The sequence below is a fragment of the Canis lupus genome, chromosome 9, assembly GCF_011100685.1.
Source record: "Canis lupus familiaris isolate Mischka breed German Shepherd chromosome 9, alternate assembly UU_Cfam_GSD_1.0, whole genome shotgun sequence".
Lineage (NCBI taxonomy): Eukaryota > Metazoa > Chordata > Mammalia > Carnivora > Canidae > Canis > Canis lupus.
The window spans coordinates 56,949,076-56,974,106 of record NC_049230.1 but is presented as its reverse complement, the minus strand read 5'-3'; the positions used below and the strand labels follow the sequence as shown (position 1 = coordinate 56,974,106).

The following is a 25,031-nucleotide window of genomic DNA, read 5'->3' as shown; positions in this document are numbered from 1 at the left end:
TCAGGCCTGCGATTCCTGTGGCCTGGATTAGCAAGCTTGGGGTGGCACTGGCCTCTCCCCACAGGTCTGCCTGTGCCCACAGAGCCTAGGCCTCAGACATCCAGCAGGTGTATGAGAGGCATGTGTGGCCTGCTGTGAGGACAAGTGTACCGAAAGAGTGGCTTCAATTGCCCCTTCTAGGCTTCTGTCCTGCCAACTCTGCATTTAGCTTTTGACCCAAAGACTTTTCTTGTCAGGAATGACTTGCTCCATGGTTGGTTCATCTGGAAAGTGGAGAGGACTTGAGACACAATGCAGTGCTCTGGGGTTCTGGTGCTTCCTCCTGTTTGCTAAACTTCCTGTCTACCCTTAGAAAGGCTTCTGACAAAGCAGCCCCAATGAGTTGGGTTCAAGGGACTTGCTTTAATTTTGCTTTTTTCAGTTCAACTTTTTATCTGGAGATCACTGTAGATTCATATGCAGTTATAAGAAGTAATATGGAAAGATCTTGTTTTGACTCATGTTCTCTCAGTGGTAATTTCTTGCAGATTCTAATACATCACAATCAGGATATTAACACTGATACAGTCAAGATACAGAACATTTCTGATTTAAACTGTCCCTGGGATTTTATTTTTATTCAGATATGATGAGGCCAACAGATCAGGAGACAAGTGCCATTGAAAAGGTAGTTTGTTATACTCCCAGCTCCCAGGAGGAGGGACATGCTGCCAAGCCATGCAGGGCCACACACAGAAATATCAGCATTGGGCAGGAGGCAGAGGGAATGAGGGGGAAGCCTGGCAGGGAACCTTTATTGTGGTTTCTGTGGGAAAGGCAAGACAGGTCAGGTGAGCAGACAGTCTAGTTGAAATAATTTCAGCAGGCACTGGGCTCTAAGGGGTAGTCTAGTGGTCAGATACCTGGCCCTCAGGTGATTTAGGGTAGGGAGGACAGTAGAAGGAGCCTGCTAAAAGGAGGTGGGTGGGGATATAGACTCAGGATTGGTTGTTTTGCAAATAAACACTGCTTGGAGGCAAGCTGTTTACTATCTCTAGGAGTTAACTAACCTCTTTAACCACGGACAAGCACTAATTTGTTCTTTAGTTCTATAATTTTGTCATTTCAGGAATGTTATATAAATGGAATCATACATCATGTAACCTTTTGGGATTGGGCTTTTGTGCTGTTCTGTTTTTCAAAAACTCAGCGTAGGGCAGCCCCGGTGGCGCAGTGGTTTGGCGCTCGCTGCCTGCAGCCTGGGGTGTGATCCTGGAGACCAGGGATCGAGTCCCATGTGGGGCTCCCTGCATGGAGCCTGCTTCTCCCTCTGCCTGTGTCTCTGCCTCTCTCTCTCTCTGTGTCTATGAATAAATAAATAAAATCTTAAAAAACAAAACAAAACAGGGATCCCTGGGTGGCACAGTGGTTTGGCGCCTGTCTTTGGCCCAGGTCGCGATCCTGGAGACCCGGGATCGAATCCCACGTCGGGCTCCCTGTGCATGGAGCCTGCTTCTCCCTCTGCCTGTGTCTCTGCTTCTCTCTTTCTCTCTCTGTGACTATCATAAATAAATAAAGAAAAAAATATTTAAAAAATAAATAAATAAAAACAAAAACTCAGCGTAATTCTCTGGAGTTTTATCTATTGTGTATTTTATTGCCAAATAGTATTAACTGGTATGGCTGCACCACAGTTTGCTTAACTGTTTACCTATTGAAAGACATCCTGGTTGTTTTCAATTTGGAGCTATTTTGAATAAAGCTGCTGTAAATACTTGTGTACACGTCTATGTGTGAACGTGTTTTCATCCTTCCGGGATAAATGTCCAGGAGTGCGGCTGTTGGTCACATAGTAGCTACATGTTTAGTTTTTTAAGAAAATGCCAAATTCTTTTCCTGTGTGGCTGTAACATTTTACATTTCTACTGGTAATATAGATAGGATCCAATTTCTCTACATTCTTTCCATTATTTATTATTGTCACTGTTTTGTTGTTGTCGTTGTTTTAGCCATTCTGATAGATGTGTGGTGACAAGTTGTTTGGTTTTAATTTGTATTACTCTAGCAGCTAATGACGTCAGATACATGTTTCCTGCTTGTATTTGCTATCTGTGTCTCCACTGAAATACCACCTTACCTCTTATTTGTTTTCTAATTGGGTTGTTTGGGTTTTTTGTTTTTTTACTGTTTAAAGTGTCCTTGTATACTGAAGGTGAGAGTCTTTTGTTGATTATGTGGTTTGAAAATATTTTCTTCTGGTCTATATTTGTCTTTTTATTGTATCAGGGTCTTATATGAGCAAAAGTTTTAAATTTTGACAAAGTCCAGCTTCTCAATTTTTCCATTTTTTGGCATCATGTCTAGGAACTCTTAGCTTAGCCCTAGATCCTGAAGATTTTCTCCTTTTTTTCCCTACAAGATTTATAGTTTTGCATTTAACATTTAAGTCTGTGGTACATTTTGACTTTTGTACAGGGTGTGGACTTAGTTCTCTCTTTTTTATACTATAGATGAACAACTATTCCAGTACCATTTGTTGGAAAGGTAACCTTTTCTTTTGAATTGCTTTTAAGCCTTTAGAAAAAAATCAATTGGGCATATTGGTGTGGCTCTCTCTTAGGTTCCATTTTGTGTGTCTAGCCTTCTGCCAATACCACACAGTATTGATTACTGCAGCTCTGTAATAAGTCTTGAAATTGAGTAGAAAGATTCCACCCACTTTTTTCTTCTTTTTAAAAACTGTTTCAGCTATTCAAGTCCTTTGTCTTTCCATATAAATTTTAGAATAATCTTGTCCATAGCTATAAAAAATAGCATGCTGGAATTTAGATAGGAACTAACATTTAAAAGGGATTCTGACCCAAGTCCAGTGTGGGGGTGATTCCCTCACACTGGCAACAAGCAATTCTCAGACACCAGCTCTAGAAGTACTATAGTTAAACAATTCTGTCACTGTCTACCTGGAAATAGCATCAGATCCCACAGGTTAAAGTCTCAGTCCCACAAGACTATCCTCTCCCCACCTCAGATGACAATCACAAGGCTGGGTTGTTGCCTGTGCTTCTGACCTACCAGTTATAGATCAGAGGTTCCAACCACCTCTTCCTTGGGTTCAATCAATTTGCTAGAGTGGGTCACAGAGCTCACAGAAACATTTTACATACTAAATCACTGGTTTATTTTAAAAGGATATAACCCAGGAGTAGCCAGATGGAAGAGATGCAAAGGCCAAGGTGTGGGGAAAGGTCGTCGGGCTTTTACCATTCTCCCCACATCTTCATGTACTTGTCAACTTAGAAGCTCTCCAAACCCCATGCTTTTGGGATTTTGTGGAGGCACAATTGATTAAATCATAGGCAGTTGCTGATTGATTCAACCTCCACTACCTCTTCCCTTCCCAAAATACAAGGAGTGGAACTAAAAGTTCCAGTGCTTTATTCATGGTTGGTTCCCCTAGAGGCCCCCATCCTTAGGTGCTTTTCAGAAGTCACCTCATTAACATAAACCCAGTTGTGATAGAAAGGAGCTTGTTATGGACAATAAGACACCTCTTTGACCTTTATGGCTCTGAAACAGTTTCAGGAACTGAGGGCAAGAGACCAAATATTATAACAAAGGATGTTTCCATTACTCTTATTGCTCAGGAAATTCCAAGGGCCTTGGGCGGGAGCTGTGAGCCAGGAACCATGGGTGAAAACCAAATATATGTTTCTTATTATAAATCACAGTGTCACAATATTAAATCTGTATATCAACTTGAGAAGAATTCACATCTTTACTGTGTTGAGTTTCCCAATTCATGAGCATAATATTCTCTCCATTTATTTAGTATTTTGATTATTTTCACCAGCATTCTGTATGTTTTACAGACAAGCTCCATACATGTTTTGGTATAATTAAACCTAACCGCTTCATTTTTTGAGTAATTGTAAATGAAATTGTAATTATAATTTTGATATCTGTGTGTTCATTGCTATTATATAGAAATACAATTGATTTTTGTGTGTTTATTGTTGCTGAACTCACTTTTGTATGTTTATCTTTGCTGAACTTTGAGACCTTGCTGAACTCACTTAGCGTATGTTCCTTGGGATGTTCTGTGTAGACTATCACATCATCCTTTCTTCCTTTCTGACCTGCGTATGCCTTTTATTTCCTTTTCTTGCCTTATTTCAATGGCTAGAACTTCTAGTGATGTGTCGTATAAAAGTGGTAAGAGTGGAGATCCTTGCCTTATTCCTGATCATAGGGAGAAAGCATTCAGTCTTTCACCATTAAGTTTAATATTAGCTGTAGGTTTCTTTGTAGATGATTTCTATCAAGTTGAAGTTCCTTTCTATTCCTGTTTTTCTGAGAACTTTTGTAGTGAATGGGTGTTGAATACTGTCAGATGTCTTCTCTGCATTGATTGATGTGATCATGTGGTTTTTTTCTTTAGCTTATTAATGTGTGTACTACATTAATTGATTTTTTTTTTAGTAATGAACCAGCCTTGCAAACTTAAATAGATTCTACTTGGTTGTAACGTATAATTCTTTTTATTTATTGACGAATTCTCTTTGTTAATATTTTGTTAAGAATTTTATATTTGTATCTGTGAGAGATATTGATCTGTAGTTTTCTTTTTGATACCATTTTTATCTGGTTTGTTAATACTAGATTCATAAAATTAATTGGAGGGATCCCTGGGTGGCGCAGAGGTTTGGCGCCTGCCTTTGGCTCAGGGCGCGATCCTGGAGACCCAGGATCGAATCCCACATCGGGCTCCTGGTGCATGGAGCCTGCTTCCCCCTCTGCCTGTGTCTCTGCGCCTCTCTCTCTCTCTGTGACTATCATAAATAAATAAATAAATAAAAAATAAAATAAAATAAAATAAAATTAAATTAATTGGAAAGTGTTTGTTCCTCTTCTGTTTTCTGGAAGGAATTGTGTAGAATTGTTATTAATAAAATATTAGGTAGGATTTTAATGTTAGATAGAATTCTTTAGTCTCTAATGAGATAGACTGGACCTGGACATTTACTTTTTTGGGAGTTTTAAAATGATGAATTCAATATCCTTACTAGCTATAGGGCTGTTCAAATAATTCATTTCAAATTGGGTAAGTTGTAGTAGTTTGCATTTTTGAGGAATTGACCCATTTCACCTAAGTTGTCAAATTAGTGGAATTATTCATAGCACTCCATTATTACCCTTTTGATGTCTGTAGAGTCTGTAATAGTATTCTCCACTTCTGATATTTTGTGTCCTCCTTTTGCCTTTGTTAGTTTTCCTTGAGGTTTACCAATTTTATGAATCTTTTAAAAAACCCAGCTCTTTGTTTCATTGACTGTTTTCTATTTTTCTCTTTTAAATTTCATTGATTTTTGTTTTGATCGTCATTATTTCCTTTGTTTAGTTTGGGGTTATTTTGCTCTTTTTCTAGATTCCAGAGGAAGGAACTTAGATTGTTGATTTGAGACTTTTCTTCATTTCTGATGTATGCATTTAGTGCTATGAATTTCCCCCTTGATGTTTTAGCTATGTCCCACAAATTTTCGTATTTTTGAAACTTTTCATTCTGTTCATTGTATTTTTTAATTTCCCTTAAAACTTGTTTTACCCATGGATTATTTAGAATTGTGTTGTTTAGTTTACAAGCATTTAGTGATTTTCCTGTAATTGATTTCTATTTTGATTTGACTGTGTTGGAGAACACAATCTATATGATTTCAATTATTTTAGATTTGTTGAGATTTGTTTTTATAGCCCATGAAATGGTCTATTTGGGCATATATTCCACGGTCACTCAAAAAGACTCTGTACTTTGCTGTTACTGAGAGAAATTTCCTTTAAATATTATTTATCCTCATGGCTGAGAGTGTTGTATTCTGCTGTGTGCTTGCTGATTTTTTGGTATTCTATCAATTTTTGAGATGGGGATGAAAGTCCTGGCTCCCTACTTGGCCTTCCCTGACATCATCTTGGCAGAGTCATTAGGATGCCCCATTATAGCCTGGTGAGGGTGGAAGTCTAGGCTCCCTACTTTGGCTTTGCTGGTCGGAGGGGAGGGGACAGAGTATTTTATATGGTGTTTGTCTAGAATCGATCTATTAATGTCTAAAAGTCTCTGTCTTGCTAGGATGCCCTTTTGGCTGGAGAAAGCAGCCTTTTGTTGGGGCTTTTTTTGGTCTATGTCTGTTGCTGTTTCTGCGTAGCTGGCTTCTTTAGCTCCAAGACTGGCATGTAGGGCAAAAAGAAATCCACAGAATTTACCACCACCATGGTATTCTTTGGGTCCTAAGGTCCATAGCTGTCTGCTTTCTTCTGTCATCTTTCAGGGATCACTTATTTTTGTTACATATAATGTCCAGGGTTTTTAGTTGTACTTAGCAGGAGGGATAGGGAAAAGTATATCCACCCTATATTCCTGGAAGTGGAAGTCCTGGCTTGCTTTAATTTTATGTTAATTCAGGGTTAGCCACAAAATCTGTTTGTTTCTATGCCTTTAGAAAGATTTTTCTAAAACGTTTATGTCTCAGCCTTATTATATTTATAGGCAAGAAATATGTTACTACATGCTTGTAAAATACTTGCCAGTTACTCCTTAATGTTTTCAAGACTCAAAATGCTTCAGGGCCACCTTTCTCAATTTTTGTGGTCCACACTTACAGTATTTAGAGACTGTTTGCATGAAGGATGGTATGTATTTGGAAGAGAAGATGTAGCTGGAGTTGAGAATTGTGGGCGGTGAGCTATATTATTGAAAGATTGAGGATCACTGGAACAGAAGAAAGTCCATGAAATGTCTCCAAATAGGGGAGGTGAAAGTAGAAGGCTCTATTATGTTTCCTGAAATAGGCAAACATCCAGGGGTTCTAGCATCCAGTTATATTAATTAGTTAGTTATTTGTAAAGTGTTGCTTAGTTTTAATAGCAGGTAAATTGTTAATAGTTTGTTCTCTACCCTTCCAATCCCTTTTCTGTGGATTTGCAAATATAGTTGATCTTTGAACAACATGGGTGTGAACTGTGCACATCTATGAATATGTGGATTTTTCAGCACATACACTGCAGTACACTAAAAGTATTTTCTCTTCCTTAATGATTTTCTTAATAACATTTTCTTTTCTCTAGCTTACTTTATTGCAGGAATACAATATATGATACATACAACATATAAAATGTGTGTTAATCAACCGGTGATGTTATCAGTAAGGTTTCCAGTTAATAGCAGACTATTGGTAGTTAAGGGTTTTGGGGAGAGTTGAAAATTATATTGGATTTTCCACTGCACAGAGGGCTATGTTGGTGCTCCTAACCCCCACAATGCTCAAGGATCAACTCTTTATAAAGAGAGAGGGTGTATTGCTTAGGTGGTTCAAATCTTGGTTCTGGGGGTGCCTAGGTGGCTCAGTCAGTTAAGCATCTGCCTTCAGCTCAGGTCATTATCCCAGGGTCCTGGGATACAGTCCCACATCAGGCTCTCTGCTCAGCAGGGAGACTGCTTCTCCCTCTGCCTCTCCCCACTCTCCCCCTGCTTGTGCTTTCTCTCTCTCTCAAATCTTAAAAAAAAAAAAAAAATCTTGGTTCTGCCACTTATTAGCTGCATGACCTTGGTCAAGGTGCTTTATCTCTCAGTGCCTCAGTTTCCTTGACTCTAAAGTGTGGATAAATCACTTTCCTCATAAAATTGTGTGTGGGGGGGATTAAGTGAGCTAATGTTCATAAAGTGATTAAAATAGTAAGTTTGTATTATTCTAAGCTATGTAGCTGTTAGTGTATTAATATTTATACATAAGCTCTATATACATAATATTCCTTGGCTTTTCTCTTTTCCTTAACAGTATTTGTAGGAAATCATTCCATGTCCTAACCTATATTATATATCAAGCTCATTCTTTTTCATTGCTCTTTTTCTACTGTATAGTAATTTATTTGTAGCCAGTGCCCTGCAGATGAAAATTTATTTTTTTTTGTTTTGTTCTTTGAAAAGCAAAGCTGTGATAAGTACATACATGCCTGGGTGTGGACTGATGAATCAAAGGATATGTACATTTTAAATTTTAGTAGTTAACTGCCAATAGCTTTTCAAAAATGCTTTACCAATTTTTGTATACTCCCAGTGAATGACATATAGAAGTTTTATTTATCCTCATCCTTACTGTCACTCTTATGTCTTTTTATTTTTATTTTCCCAAACTAGGAGCTCACCATGTGACTGTATATGCTGTTATTTATATTTAGGTTGAGCATCTTTCCTGTTGATTGGCCACTTCTTTTTTTCCTATTAATTTCCTGTTTTCATAGTTGACTCATGTAGTTGGCTTATTCTTGCTGATTTGTAGGAGTCCCTCATTGATTCTGTTTATCAATTCTTTGCCTATTACATATGTTGCAGATATTTTTCTCTCAGACCATCATTGTCTTTTAGGTTTGTTCACAGTATCAAATTTAGTTGTTTGTTCATGTGGTCCATTTTTGGTTTTTATGTAAACACATATCAGGTTTTCAACACATGTCAGGTTTTCTTGTCTTAATGCTTTAAGAGATTTGTCTGGATGCTAAAACTCGTAGGTGAAAGTTTTATGAGAAACAGTACCTTTAAGTAGTCTCAAAGCATGGTTCACAAAATATTTATTAATTACAAAAGAACAAAAGTGAGGAAACCAAGCAGATATCATCTCAAGCAGGTGATCCAAGTTAACATTACCAGTAATGAGACAAACAGAACTCATGTGCCTCTTGATATGATACACTGTGAAAGACATAGCATATAAATAAATATGGGAATGTATATATGTTACATACATATATGTGAGAGATTGAGGAAGAGAGAGAAGAAACAAATGTGAAATGTTAACATTTTAGGGAATCTGGGTGAAGGTTATATAGGAATTGCTTGTATTATGTTTGTAACATTCCTAAATCTTAAATTATTTCAAAACCTGGGTGGTTCAGTCAGTTGTCTGCCTTCAGCTCAGGTCATGATCATGGGGTCATGATCCACATGTCCTGGCTCAGCCTGGAGTCTGCTTCTCCTCCTGCCTCTCCTCCCGGCTTGTGTTCTGTCTCACATGCTCACTGTCTCTCTCTCTCAAATAAATAAAATCTTTAAAAAGAATAAAATAAGTTATTTCAAAACAAAGATAAAAAAATTAAAGAGCCACAAAAAAGCCTGCCTACCCCAGGATTATAGAAGTAGTATCCTATATTTTTGGCCAAAACTTCATGTTATTTTGTTCGTTGGGCTTTTTGAGCATCCAGATTCTTGTTTTGGATTATAGTACAACATGGACTGTAAACATGTAACCACTTTCTGAGCACCATCTTCTACCTATCGGTTTGATGCACTGCTCTCGTCATAAACCAGACTCCTGCATATATACAGGTTTGTGCTCTAGACTGGTCGAAGGCTCATTTCCTATCCCAAATGATAGGGGAATTGAACAGCTTCTTTTCCCTTAGGGATAGGGCTCTCATGCAGAGTGGGGGACATGAAGCAAACAAACATAAGCCCCGTTGCTGCTGCCCTTCTGACTCCTACTGACTCCCAACCAGCCCCCTGAGATGGGGGGCGTGGGAGAGGAGAAGGGAGAGAGCTGATCCTAGGGATCTGCAAGGAATGCCGGGTAGGCCTTGCCTTCAGGGCTGGGATGCGAGGCCCCCGTGCATTGCCAGCAGATACAACAGCGGCTATGTGACAGCAGGCCCAGGCCCAGGGGTATTAAAAACCCTCCAATTAGGTCAGATTGTACCACTAACATCAAATCATGCCCTTAACATTCAACCTTAGCTTCTGTGAGTAAATCTAAAATTACTGTATTATGACCATGGTGCAGCATCTCACTGTTAATGTAAGGCCTCAGGCATCAGCTGATTTAGGAAGCAGTCTGGTGACCAGAGGTAGAAATCTTATTGCAGGGTGGCATGTGTTTGAGCCCCAAAGACAGGAATTTTCCAGGCTATTTCCAGGTTCTGTTCCTTACCATTTATCTATTTAACCTACTCTTCCACAACAACGCACTGTTTCTATTTTGGAATCTTTATAGCATGTGTGGTTTTTTCGAAGTTAGTAATTCTTTGATTTTCTGAAAACTGAGGTGAGTAAAATCACTGAGTTTCACAAGTGAACAATTAAGTGACATTTAGTACACTCACAAAGTTGTGCAGCCATTACCTCACTCTAGTTCCAGAACATTTCCATGACCCCAAAAGGAAACCCAGCTCTCATCAAGAAGTTGCTGGCTGTTCTCCCCAGCCCCTGCCAACCACCAGACTGGGTTCTGTTTCTGTGGATTTACCTGTTCTGGATATTTTGTATAAATAGAATCATCTACTCTACGACCTTTTTTGTTTGGCTTCTTTCACTCAGCATGATGTTTTCAAGATTTCACAGCATGCTTTGATATCTGATAGATCCATTTCCTTCCTTTGTGTTCTTTTTTCAAAAAAGTTTTGGTTGTTACCACATCTTACCTTTTCTAAAGAACTTGAAAATCACCTTGTCAAATTCCACAAAATACTATGTTTTGATTCTCAGTACAATTGCACTGAGTTATTAATAAGCTGATTTGAGGGGAATCACCATGTTTACAATATTGAGTTTTCCCATCTAGGAACATGGTATGCATTTCTATGTATTTAGGTCTTATTTTATGTCCTAATGTGAAGTTTTAAGTGTTCTTTATACATCTTGTTATTTCCCCATGTGCCTTTTTGTTTATTGTGCATAGGTTCCTTTTTTATATAGCTTTATTGAGGCACACTTGACCTATAATATACTGCATATATGTGAAGTATTCAGTTTGATGAGTCTTGACATGTAAATGTCTACACCTGTGAAACCACCACAGTCAACATGATGAGTGTGTCCATTACCCCCAGAAATTTTCTCATGCCCTTTAGTAACATATCCCTCACCATCCCAGCCCCATTCCTAGAAAGCCATTGGTCTACTTTTATTTTTTCTTTTTTAAGATTTTATTTCTTCATTTATTTGAGAGAGAGAGAGAGAGAGCACAGGTGGGAGGGGCAGAGGACAAGGGAGAGAGAATCTCAAGCAGACTCCAAGCTGAGTGTGGAGCCTGACTCAGGGCTTGATCCCAGGACCCTGAGATCATCACCGGAGCCCAAACCAAGAGTCAGATGTTTAACTGGCTAAACCACGCAGGCACCGCACCACTGGTCTACTTTCTCTCACTATAGACTAGGTTGCGTTTTTTGTTTTTTTTTTTTTTAATTTTACATAAATTTTTTTTTTTTTTTTTTTTTTTTTTGGTCTGGCTTTGTTTTCTCAGAATTTTTTGTCTGGCTTTCTTTTCTCAGAATAATTATTTCAAGATTAATCCATACTGTTGACTGTAACAAAAGATTTTGTGTGCTTGTTTAATGAGTAGTAATGTATTCAGCCTCATTGAATACTTCTAGATAAATTACTTGATGATTATTTGGTTTGTTTCCAGTTTGGGCTGTTAATAATAAAGCTGCTATGAATGTTTGATACAAGTCTTTGTGTGAACATATGCTTTCATTTCTCTTGGGTAAACATGTAGGAGTGGACACCGGATTGAATGGTAGATATACGTTTAAGTGTTTACATCAATCATTGCATATTCCTACCAGCAGGACCTTAGAGTTCTAGTTGTTCTCTACCTTTGTCAGTACTTGATTTGCTCAGTCTTTTGAATTTTAGCCATTCCAGTAGGTGTGCAGGGGCATTTGATTATAGTTTTAACTTGGATTTCTCTGGTAACTAATGTTTTTTAGTATCTTATCTTGTGCTTTTTTGTTGTTGTTTTTACCATTTGTATATATCTTCATTGGTGTAGTGTCTGTTCAGGTTTTTTGCCCATTTTTTAAAAAATCTTTTATTGATTTATTTGAGAGAGAGAGAAAGAGAGAGAGATTGAGAGGCAGAGACACAGGCAGAGGGAGAAGCAGGCTCCATGCAGGGGGCCCGACATGGGACTCGATCCTGGCTCTCCAGGATCAGACCCTGGGCTGAAGGCAGCGCTAAACTGCTGAGCCACCTGGGCTGCCCTTTTGCCCATTTTTAGTGGGTTGTTTGTCTTACTACTCAGTTTGAAGAGTTTTGTATAGATTTATTTATTTATTTAAGGATTTTATTTATTTATTCATGAGAGAGACACACAGAGAAAAAGAGGCACAGACACAGGCAGAAGCAGGCTCTATGCAGGGAGCCCGATGTGGGACCTGATCCTGGGTCTCCAGGATCACACCCTGGGCTGAAGGCGGCACTAAATCGCTGAGCTGATTTATTAATGCTGCCCAGATTTATTTACTTTAGAAAGAGAGAGAGAGCTGGGGGAGGGTCCGGGAAAGAGGTAGAGAGAGTCTGATGCAGCACTCTGTGCTGAGTGCTTGATGTGGGCCCTGATCTCACAACCCTTGGTTTCATGACTGAAATCAAGAGTTGAACACTTAACAGCCTGTGTGCCACCCAGGTACCCCTAAAGAGTTCTTTGTATATTTTATATACAAGTCCTCTGTTGGATATATGTTTTACAAATATTTTCTCCCAGTTTGTAGCTTGCCTTTTGTTATCTTAACAATATATTTGAAAAGGTAATGTCTGATGAAGTCAAGCTTATTAATTTTTTCTTTTATAGCTGGTGCTTTTGATGTAACATTTAAGAAATCTTTGCCAAACTAAAGGTCAAGATTTTTCTCTATACTCTCTTCTGGTAATTTTATATTTTTAGCTCTTACATTTAGATCAAACTTATTTGAGATAAATTTTTATATATGGTATGATGTAAGGATCAAGGATCACCTTTACATATAGCTGTCAAATTATTCTAACATCTTTTCTTTAAAAGATTATCCTTTCTTCATTGAATTGCTTTGGCTCCTTTGTCAAATATCAAATGATCATATATGTATAGGTATTTTGCTAGACTCTGTATTCTATTCCATTGATCTTTATATCTGTCTGCATGCTAAAACTGCACCCTTTGATTACCTTAGCTTTATATTAATTCTTAAAATACATCAATTCTCTAACTTTATTCTTTTCCAGCTATTTTAAGTTATTCTGGATCCTTTGAATTTTAATGTAAATTTTAGAACCAGCAGATCAGTTTCTGTAGAAAAGGCCTGGTAGGATTTTTTATTGGAATTGTATTAAAGGTATGGACCCGTTTGCATAAAATGAACATCTTAACAATATTGAACCTTCAGATTTATTAAGCTAATATATCTCTTCATTTATTTAAGTCTTCTTTAGTTTCTCAGTCCTTTTTAGTTTTCAATGTACAAGTCATACAGATCTTTTGCCAAATTTATCCTTTAACAATTTCATACTTTTGATGCTATTGTAAATGTCATTTATTTTCATTTTAATTCCACTTTAGTTAATAGAAATAACATTTATTTTTGTATATCAACCTGGTATTCTGCAACTTTGATTAGTTCTGGTAGGTTTTTGAATATTCCTCACAACCTTTCTATATAAACTGTCATGTTGTCTGTGAAGAAAAGCAATTTTACTTCCTCCTGTCCAATCAGTATGTCTTTTTATTTGCTTATTTATTTCTGCCTTACTGAACTGGCCAGAATTTCCAGTACACAACTGAACTGACATGGTGAAGGCAGACATGGTCACCTCCTTCCGGATCTCAGGAGAGTAGCATTTAGCGTCTCATCACTCAACTATAGTGTTAGCTGTTGACTTTTTGTAGATACTGTTTTGTAGGCTTAGGAAGTAGCCCTCCAGAAAGTTGTTACCATACATGGATGTTGAATTTTATCAAATGCTTTATCTATATATGTTGAGATGATCATATCATTTTTCCCTTTTTAAATCTTTTAATGTGATGAAATATACTGATTGATTTTTGGATGTTAAACTAAACTTGCATTTTTTGGAATAAACCTCACATGGACATAATATGTTGTGCTTTTAATATATTGTTAGATTCAATTTCCTGAATTGTGTTAGAACATGAGAAATATTGGTTGGTCTATAGTTTTCTTTTCTTAGAATGTCTTTGTCTGGTTTTGGTATTAGGGTAATGCTAGTGTCGTATAATAAGTTAAGAAATGTTCCTTCCTCATATATTTTCTGGAATATTTAATGTAGGATTGGTATTATTTCTTCTTTAAGTGTTTATAGAATTTACCAGTGAAGTTATCTGAGCTTGGTCAGGAGAAGGTTTTATAAGCTTAAGTTTTTAAATAGATATTACTGCTCTTTAAGTTATCTATTCTTGAATGAGCTTTGGTAATTTATGTGAAGAAATTTTTCCATTTAACTTAGATTTCCTGATGCCTAGCCATAAAATTGTTCAAGATCCAGCTTTTGGTTTTATTGATTTTCTCTTTTTCTTTTTATTGTTTTCTCTTTATTATTTTCTTTCTTATGCTTACTTTGGATTTAGTGTTCAATTTTTTTAAGGTGAAAGTTATAGTCATTGATTTGAGACCTTTCATCATTTCTAATATAAGAATTTTAGTGCTATGAATTTCCCTCTAAATTCTCCATTAGCTGCATCCCTCAAATTTTGATATGTTGTATTAAGTTTTAATTCTGTTCATGATACTGTCTAATTTACCTTTTGGTTTCTTTTTTGAACCATAGGTTATTTAGATATGTGTCACCTTGCTTCCATGTGTTTGTGAATTTTCTAGCTATATTTCTGTTATTGGTATCTTACTTAATTCTAAATTATTAGAGAACAAACTCATTTTTTTTGGCCAGGAACAGGAGTTGGCAAACTTTTTCTGTAAGTTTCATGGACCAAATATGGTCTCTATTACATATTGATTTTTTTTTAGCCCTTAAAAATGTAGAACCATTTGTAATTCATAGACTACACAAATAGGCTACTGGCTGGATTTGGCTTGTGGGCTGTAGTTCATCAACCCCAGTCAGGACTACAGTCTTGGTAAATGTTCCATGTTTACTTGAGAAGAATGTATATTCTACTGTTGTTGCAGTTAGAAATTTTGGGGAATTATTCATATAGTTCTTCTTTACCTCTCCCTTTTCTGGGGGCTCTAATTACACATATATTGGACTACTTGGTATTGTCCCAAAGCTCAAGTAGCTGGACAAACACATGGAAGGGTATAACAAAAATAAGATCAGAAATTAGAAGTAAAAGGAGGGAGAGAATTGTTGAGAATTGATTCTTTATAAAACGCATAATAAATAAACTTATGGCAAATATAGTGGTAAACAGAAATAAAAATAAGTGGAATTTAGATTGAGAAAAGGAAAGCAAGAGTATAAAGAGATTTGAAAATTATAAGAGAATGTGGTGCATAGATGTTATATGCAGCTTTATGTGACTAAAATTGAAAATCTCGATGAAGTAGATCATTTCTGCTGTGATTTAAGAAGAAATCCTATAAAAAGTGTGTGTTGAAGGAAGAAATAAGAAAAGTCATTAGAGAATTATTTCTAACAAAAGTACCAGGCCCAGTTGTTTAAGGTAGCATTCCCTAAAATTGTCGAGAAACAAGTAATTCCAACATCCTGAAAACTATCTTAAAGCTATAAAATAGGAAGGGAACCTTTTCAGGTTGTTTTATAGAGCTAATTTAATTGATAGCTGATACTGCTTTTGTGCATGGTACTGTTTTTTTTCCTATCATTTTATTTAAATGATTATTAGGTTTGGTTTGCATATTTTGTATAAAGGAAAACTAGCTTTTAAAAAATACAGTTATCTGTGTCCAACAACCTCATTGAATTCTTTTGTTTCTGATTTCCTCTTCTGTCCCTTGGCCGTTCCCTTACCCTTTAGGACCATGGTTTAAACAGATGACAAGTTTGTACAGTTTATGCAGTAAAAAGTTACAAGATTGCAAATTCCACTGTGTGTGTGTGTGTGGAGCGGAGCACGTGAGGGGGGCAGAGTTTTAAGGAGGGATTGGCCTGCAGACTAAGCAGATACCTACTAAGTGCATCTCCTCTGTCCTTTGCTAAGGCCTATTGAATTGTCTCTCACAAGTCTCCCTAGCTCGATTCTAACCTCCAGTCTTCCCTATGTGATTGCCGATAGAAGCTTTTTAAAAGATCAGATTACATTCCTGCTCAGAATTGTTCTCAGATCCCTGGGTGGCTCAGCGGTTTGGCGCCTGCCTTTGGCCCAGGGCGCGATCCTGGATGAGTCCCACGTCGGGCTCCCCCCCCCCCCCATGGACCCTGCTTCTCTCTCCTCCTGTGTCTCTGCCTCTCTCTCTCTATCATAAATAAAATAAAATAAATAAATCTTTAAAAAAAAATAATAATAATAATAAAGAATTGTTCTCCAGCAATCTGTGTCTAGATTCATAGGCAAATTCATTGTTTTACTTAAATACCCAGGAACTAGTGCAGAGTAGGTGTTCATCCAATGGATGGACTTCATTGGAATCTAAGACCTTTTTTGATTTGTCCCTTCGTTGCCTTTCCAGTGCCCCTGTTATCCCCTTCACCTCTGTGTAGCTCTTCAGATGGACTGTTCCCATTCTCACCTGTGTGCTCTTGGGTGTGCATGGCATTCCTCTTCTAGGGGAATTATGTTCCGGCTCCTTGTGTTTTGGTAGCGCCTTTACTTTCCTCTCTTGCAGCTCCTACCACTCTAATTGCACAGGTCTACTACCACCCCAACCCTGGTCTGAGGCCCCTGGAGGCTGTAGAATGATGTCTTTCATGTGGCTGTACCCAAGAACCCCCCGTACAGTGCCTGAGTGTATACATACCCCATCAGGCGTGCAAAGAATAGTTATTGAATTGAATTAGCTGGCTCCTTTGTTCTGCCTTTCTGTGCTGTGATATTGGATGCCAACATCCAGCTACGTTATGTTTGTGTTAAACATGAATTGAAATGCAATTACAGCTGGCAGTGTGGTTTGAGAGCCGAGTAACAGAGTAAATAAGAAGGGTGACTTAGTCACAAGTGCCAGTTCATCTCCTCTGCTTTCCTGCCTCCTGTCACGGAGTATGACGCACGAATGGTGCGAGTTCAAGTGTCCTCCCCTATGCTCCATTGCTTTAAGTCTCCCCATCCTCCTGGTCTTGTCTGGTCTCTTCCAAGGGCCCCTTGGAAGACACCAGACTGTCCAGAAGCCCAGGGCCAGGCCTTGCGGTTAGAGGTGGTTGGCTCCAGCAGGAGGCTGTCCCGCCAGCTGCCGGTGGTCTCTGCTGAGAGCCAGGGCAGGGGAGCCTGGGCTAGTGTGCAGGCCAGCCTCCTCCCTCAAGGTCTAGGGAAGCCATGCAGAACCCAAGGTTGCTAGTGTGTGCTGTTTTCTTTACCATATCCTGCGAGAGCCCTAGCTAAAGCAAAAACAGTGCCGTTTATCAAAGACCTTGCCTGCTTATCTTAGACCTATTTTGTTTTTTGTGGCTTTATTGAATTGTACTCAGAAATTGTGTCTTGTAGGGATGCCTGGGTGGCTCAGCGGTTAAACGCCTGCCTTCAGCCCACAGGGCATGATCCTGGAGTCCCAGGATGGAGTCCCACATCAGGCTCCCTGCATGGAGCCTGCTTCTCGCTCTGCCTGTGTCTCTGCCTTTCTCTCTGTGTCTTTCATAAATAAATAAATAAAATCTTAAAAAAAGAAATTGTGTCTTGTAACTGGACCTTCCTTGAAGTCAGTTCAATTGGTTGAATAGAGAAACTTCTTTCTTGTTTTTAAGAAGGCACTTAGATGTCTTGGAGTCTCAAGGTCCAGAATCTTTCTGGACCTATGCAGTTGCTTGTTAATGAGTATTTTTATGGTTTCCCTAAGTCGACTGACATGTAAGCCCTTTATGTAAGGGCTTCCTTTATATGAGCCCATTCAGCTGGATTCAGAGATTTTCTGAAACTTTAGAGATGGAGCAGAAGAGGATGGGAAGCGTTCACTGACTGGCATATACTAATTGAGTCCTCACCAATTGTAGGTCGTGTGCTGGGTACTGGGAATTGTGCATGTCAGATGTGGTCCCTGTCTGCATGCAATTTAGAGACCCAGGCAGAAGGGAAGAGATGTGCATCCTTGGGTAGCTGCCTCCTTCCCAAGAGTAATCCTCCCAGGGGAGTTCTCATTTCGTCGTCTTGCCTGGGTTCTTGCTTGAATATTCCTCTCCTCTTTCTTTCCTCTCCCCCTTTCCTTTCCACACAGACATACTGCTGTCTCCTCTGCTCCTAGAAACAGGTGCACCCCTCCTCCCCCCATTTCCTCCCTTTGCCTTACCAGCCCCTCTGGCTGCTGTCTTAATAGTCCTCACCCGCCCCCACCCCCACCCGGTTGTTTCTGCTTGCCTCTCTTCTATCATTATCTCCACTCATCCCTTGCTTCCGAATTGTCTAATTCGATGGCTTTTTCCTAATTCTTATTCTTGATCTCATCTCAACTTTGGATGCTGTTGGCCAGTTCCTTTCTTCTTGAACATACCCATTTTCTAAATGCAGAACTAACACAAGCTCCCCGTAGATGATTTGAAAGATAGAAAACACAAGGAAGAAAAGAAGTGGCTCATAATTCTACCACTCAGAGAAACAGTGTTGGTAACATTTTGGCCTGTATCCTTTAGTTTTTTTCCTGTGTGGGCAGGCAGGTGTTTCAGCAATAATAGGATTCTGTTGCATATTCTTTTTCTACTGTCTATAATATATACTATGCTTATTATTACATTGTATGTTTTTTTCTATTATTGCACTATTAGGTCATCAAATATTCTTCCATAGCCCTTCTTTCTTGGAGCTCTCTTATCCCTGAAATGTGATTTCTCCTGCCTTGTCCTTTGATTTCCCCTTCCTGTGTTGCCTCTCCTGCAACCATGACATCCCCCGGTTGCATCACAGACTCCTTCTCAGTGTGTTCTCCTCCAGCCTGGGTCCCAGCCACCTCAGGCTGGGCCGCATCCTCACACAAACAGCCCGTACTCAGGCCATTCTCCTTAGCCAGACGCCCGTTTCCTTATGCCTGCCACACTAGTCCACGTATGACGGTTGTAACACTCAAACTGAACAGTCCTCCGTTTCCTTCCTACCGCTCACCCAGCCCCCGGACCCACAACCGCCCCTGCTCCCAACTGTTCCTACCAAGCAGAGGCCAGACTTCCTGGGTACCACCTCCCCTCTCGCTGCCCCCTGCTGTCAGGGTCTTGAGATTTTCCCAGGGCGTCATCTTTCACACCATCCTTTTCTGTTTCTTTTTCTTTTTAAGATTTTATTTATTTATTCATGAGAGAGACAGAGAGAGGCAGAGACACAGGCAGAGGGAGAAGCAGGCTCCATGCAGGGAGCCCGAGGTGGGACTCGATCCTGGATCCCGGATCAAGTTGGACACAACCGCTGAGCCACCCAGGCGTCCCTCCTTTTCTGTTTCTATTGTTACCAAGGCCTGCCCTCACTATTCATGTTCTGGGTGGCCTCTTCCAAGAGGACTCTGATCCCTTTTTTCTCAGCTCCAGGGTTTTCTCTTTGAAGCATCAGGCAGAGTCCTAACTCCTGCACCTACTCTGTTCCCCCAGGTTCTGGCTCCTCCTACCTCCGTTCCTCGTGGCATCCCACCTGAAGCTGCCTTTGCTCTGCTCCTTCCATTTTCTATCTCATCCCCCGTCCCTGCACCCTGAAGTACTTTCTTGTTCTTCTGAACACTTATCTCTATTCTATTACTAAGGTAACTCTCCTTGCACTTCCGGTAACTCCAAGTGTCCCCACTAGGTCTGCACTTCCGGTAGCTCCAAGTAGCCCCACCAGGTGTGCACTTCTGGTAACGCCGAGTATCCCTGCTAGGTCTGTCCCTGTGCTAGTTGTTTCCATAGACTGTGTTTATTTCACACAATGACCCTGTGGAGTTACAGTTATAATCTTATTTTACAATAGGAAAACAAAGCCTCAGAGAGCTTGGGGGCTCTTCTTGAGATCACACAACATGTGTGGATGAGCAGAGATCACACCCAGGTCTCCTGCGTGCACACACTGCACCTTCACTGCTGATTCCACTCGTCTGTTGGCCCTCCTCTGAGGAAGAGATCATGTTTTACTCATATTTGTCTATGCTGAAGAGCATGGTGCATTGCCTTGTGAATCTAAGCACTTAGTAAATACTTGCTGAAAGAAAAGTAAAGACTTGTCGCCAGAAGAGATGAATTGCACATGGCAGATAAAGGTCTCTGTTTAAGGTCAGGTCAGCCTGCATACCTGGGTGTGGGAAGGAGTGTTTCTGCTACATAAACGTCAATATTTACCACTGATAAGGGATTACTGTGTTCCAGCTGATGGGTAAAGCACTTGGTTTGCATTGTCTCGTTTAATGATTACTACACCTGTATGAGATTAAATCTACTGTTTCCATTTGCTGAGGCTCAGAGAAATTGAGGAACTCAGCCAAGGTCACACAGCTACCAAGTGGTAAAGCTAAGATTTTTTTTTTTTTTTTTGAAGCTAAGATTTGAACTCACATCTCTCTGTGCAGTATCAAAGCCCGTGTTCTAAAATACTGCCTTTTTCTGCTTTCCTGACCCAGGAGAGTAGGACTGGGTGGTGTGAAGCATAAGTTGTTATCCCAGAGTCCTGCCAGAAAAGAACTTTGAAATACTTTGCCATGGTTAGCAGAGACAGAGAGGATGGTCTTCAGGAATAGCCTTGTGAGCGTCTCTTCGTTTCTTCTCTCTTACAACCTTTGTTCAGCAGATGCATCCTCCATAATAATTCTCTCTTACTCATCAGATCCTGTGGTAGAGAGGGGATTAGTGAACCTTTTTTCTAAGTTAAAAATATCTTCATGATATTTAAAAAATTATAAAGGCTCATTTCAGAAAATCCAAATCATATAGAATTATATGAACTGAAGAGTGAAAATATTACTACCTTTCCTTTCTTCTAATCCTATGCATATTATTAACAGTTTGGAAGTATCCTTCTAGACTTTTTTCTTTTTGCAAAAAAATTTTATTTATTTTTAATTAAATAAAGGATACAAAAATCTTATTTAAAAAATCAAATAATACAGCCAAGTCTCAAGTAATTCTCTACCACACCCCTAATATCTATTAGCCACTGTCCTCAGTTTGCTCATTTTCTTCCTTTTGCTTCAGCACTTACGTGTTTAAATGACTTACAGAACTATGTCATTATAACTTGACTTTTAATATAAATTAGATCATGCAGTAAGCTCTTACTTCGTTATTCCCAAACAATGCACATGCTGGTCAGATCTTTCTAGGTTAGTGTGTATAGGACTAACACATTCTCATTCCCTGGTATGTGATGTCCGTGTGGCGTCCGCAGCATGCTGAATGTGCTACGGGAGCATTCTCCTGATGCTCAGTGTATGATTTTCTTATGGTTTTTCACTGGACAGAACTGCAGAGCATACCCTCTTGTTTGGGTTGCCAGATTTAGCAAATAAGAATAAGATGCCCAATTAAATATGAAAATCTTTAAAATTCTTTTCTTTCTTTCTTTTTTTTTTTTTGGTACAGTATGCTTTATTGATGGTACATGACAAGGTAGGGCTCCCCAAGCCCCTCCCCTTCCTCATGGTCTGGGATGTATATTGGAGGTCAGGAAATTCTCAGTGTGTTGGGGGATTAAGTTGGGGCAGGGACTCCCCAGCAGCTGAGGGCCTCTCTCTCCCTCTTGTTCTTGCTGGGGCTGGTGGTCCAGGAGGCTCTTACTCCTTGGGGGCATGTGGACCATGAGGTCCACCACCTGGTTGCTATAGCTGAATTCATTGTCATACCAGGAAATGAGCTTGATGAAGTGGTCATTGAGGGCAATGCCAGCCCCGGCATCGAAGGTGGAAGAGTGGGTGTCACTGTTGAAGTCACAGGAGACAACCTGGTCCTCAGTGCAGCCCAGGATGCCCTTGAGGGGGCCCTCTGATGCCTGCTTCACCACCTTCTTGATGTCATCATATTTGATAGCTTTCTCCAGGTGGCAGATCAGATCCACAACTGACACGTTGGGGGTGAGGACACAGAAGGCCATGCCAGTGAGCTTCCTGTTCAGTTCAGGGATGACCTTGCCCACAGCCTTGGTGGCGCCAGTGGAAGCGGGGATGATGTTCTGGGCAGTCCCTCGGCCGTGATGACACAGCTTCCCAGAGGGGCCATCCACGGTCTTCTGGGTGGCAGTGATGTCATGGACGGTGGTCATGAGGCCCTCCACGATGCCGAAGTCATCATGGATGACTTTGGCTAGAGGAGCCAAACAGTTGGTGGTGCAGGAGGCATTGCTGACAATCTTGAGGGAGTTGTCCTACTTCTCGTGGTTCAGGCCCATCACAAACATGGGAGCATCAGCAGAAGGAGCAGAGATGATGACCCTCTTGGCCCCGCCCTTCAAGTGAGCCCCAGCCTTCTCCATGGTGGTGAAGACCCCAGTGGATTCCACAACATAATCAGCACCAGCATCAATCACCCCATTTGATGTTGGTGGGATCTTGCTCCTGGAAGATGGAGATGGACTTCCCCTTGATGACAAGTTTCCCGTTCTCAGCCTTGACTGTGCCGTGAAATTTGCCGTGGGTAGAATCATACTGGAACATGTACACCACGTAGTTGAGGTCAATGAAGGGGTCATTGATTGCGACAATATCCACTTTGCCAGAGTTAAAAGCAGCCTTGGTGACCAGGCGCCCAATACAGCCAAATGCCATTCACTCCGACCTTCACCATCGTGTCTTGGGGATGTGGCTGGCACTGCACCAGAAGATGCGACTGTCTGTCGAACAGGGAGGAGCAGAGAGCTGAAAATTCTTTAAATTTGAAAAAACTATTCACTGTTTCCTCTGCAATTCAAATTTAATCAGGTGTCTGTGTTTTTTTCTCTGGCAACTCTCTTCCTTGTGTACATTTACAAGTGTTTGAAGGCCCCACTCTTGTTTCTTAAGGTATCTAAAATCTGATTTTTTTTTTTTTAATTTAAAAATTGTATTACTAGGGGTGCCTAGGTGGCTCAGTCAGTTGAGCATCTGACTCTTGATTTTTGCTCAGGTCTTGGGCTCCAGGCTTAGCATGGAGTCTACTTGAGATTCTCTCTCTCCTTCTCCCTCTGCCCCTCCCCCTGCTTGTTCTCGCTTGCTTTCTCCAACTAAATAAATAAAATCTTTAAAAAAATAAATAAAAATTGTATTGCTAAACATTTCACATATGAATTGTCCTTGAATAAGAAGGATGGGGTGCTAAGCCTCCCCCAACTGTCTCAATTGAAAATCCATTTGTAACTGTTGACTTCACAAATATTTAACTACTAAAAGTCTACTATTGACCAGAAGCCTTACTGATACAACATAAACAGTCAACAGTTATTTTTTGTTACATGTATTACATACTGTTTTCTTGAAATAAAGTAAGCTTGAGAAAAGAAAATGTTAGTAGGAAAACATAAGAAAAAGAAAATACATTTACAGTACCATACTATATTTATTGCCAAAAAATTCACAAAGAAGTAGACCGACACAAACCTGTGTTGTTCAAGGATCAACTATATGTAAGAAACGTATAGGGAATAACAGAACAAATACCCACGTAACTACCATGCAGCTTTTTCAGTTATTAACGTCTCACTAAGTTTATATGAAGTTTATTTTCAGTGAAAGAGATAAACTATTACTGGTGCCTGCACACCCTCCAGGCCATGTGTCTTTACCCGGAGTAACTACTGAGTTTGGTGTTTATCATTCCTATATATTCTTCCTGTTTTCAAACTATATATAGATGGTATTCATATGCAATCTACTATCATACTGTACTTATTTTTCAACCTGCTCTTTTGGCTGAGCATTGTTTTTGAGATTTATCCTTGGTGATCCTTACAGCTCCAGTTCATGTACTTTCAAGGCTATATCAAAATCTGTCACTTTAAAAAAAAAAAAAAAAAAAAAGGGATCCCTGGGTGGCGCAGCGGTTTAGCGCCTGTCTTTGGCCCAGGGCGCGATCCTGGAGACCCGGGATCAAATCCCACATCGGGCTCCCGGTGCATGGAGCCTGCTCCTCCCTCTGCCTGTGTCTCTGCCTCTCTCTCTCTCTGTGTGACTATCGTAAATAAATAAAAAAAAATTAAAAAAAAAAAAAATCTGTCACATGAATATACTATGATGTATTGATTCATCCTCCTGTTGATAAGGATGTGTGTTGTTTCTAATCATTTGCTATTATAAAAAGTGTTGCAAATAATACCTTCATCTCTTTATGCTAAGAATTTCTCTAGGGAACAATTTAGGGGTGGGATTGCTGGGTCATTTTCACCTTACTTAAATTAGTAAATGTGTTCTCCAAACCAATAGTGCCAGGTTGCGCCCTGCTCATTTTTGTCAGATATTTACAGTTTAGCCCATGATTTGCCTTGCACAATGTAACATTGTCATTTTTAATTTACATTTCCTAGAGAGGTTGAACATTTTCTCCCAAGGCTGCTACATATTGTATATCATTTTTCTTTTAGATTATTTTTTCTCATTGATATGTAGTTCTTTATTTATTTGGGAAATTAATCCACTGCCAGTTATGCATTGCTCACAGTCTGAGGCTTGTCTTTTTACTGTTTTGAGTGTCCTTTATAGTACCGAAGTTTTAAATTTCAGGGTAGTAAAATTCATCAGTTTTCTCTTTTATGGATTTTTTTTCTACGCCTGTGTCTATTTCTTTAACAATTTCCTCAATTAAAACCATACATATTTTTAATGTTTTTTTCTGAAAAGTTGTCAAGTTTTGCTTTTCACCTTTAATCTTTAATCCATCCAGGATTTGTTTTTATTTAGATTTTTGTTTCACAGTGACCAGCATGTGTCTGAGTAGTATTGATTCAAGGTTCGTGCTTGACCACTGCTCTGTTATCTACAGCCCTGCCCTAGATTGTCTGTGGTGGAGAGGAACCTGCCTCTGTGCATGGGTGCCAACCAGCCACAGGGGAACCTGCTACTCTTGGGATCTGTGGAGATCTGGGGCTGTGTCCCCAAGCCATCTTTCCTGATGACCAGGAATGGAAAGGATATTCCCTCTTTGATGTAGCCAAATGCCCTGCCTGCATTTACATCCCATATTCCCAGCTCATAGCCTCACAGTCTCCAGAAACTGATTTCCCTTTGTATCTGCCTTTCCCCATCAGCAGGTGCAGAAGCAGGGT

General features: G+C 39.7%; 1 protein-coding gene across 10 annotated transcripts in view; it reads left to right on the top strand.

Moving 5' to 3' along the window:
- Window positions 1–25,031, top strand: part of MVB12B (multivesicular body subunit 12B) — a 185,700-nt gene that overhangs the window by 20,465 nt on the left and 140,204 nt on the right. The gene's annotated exons all lie outside the window — the stretch shown is intronic.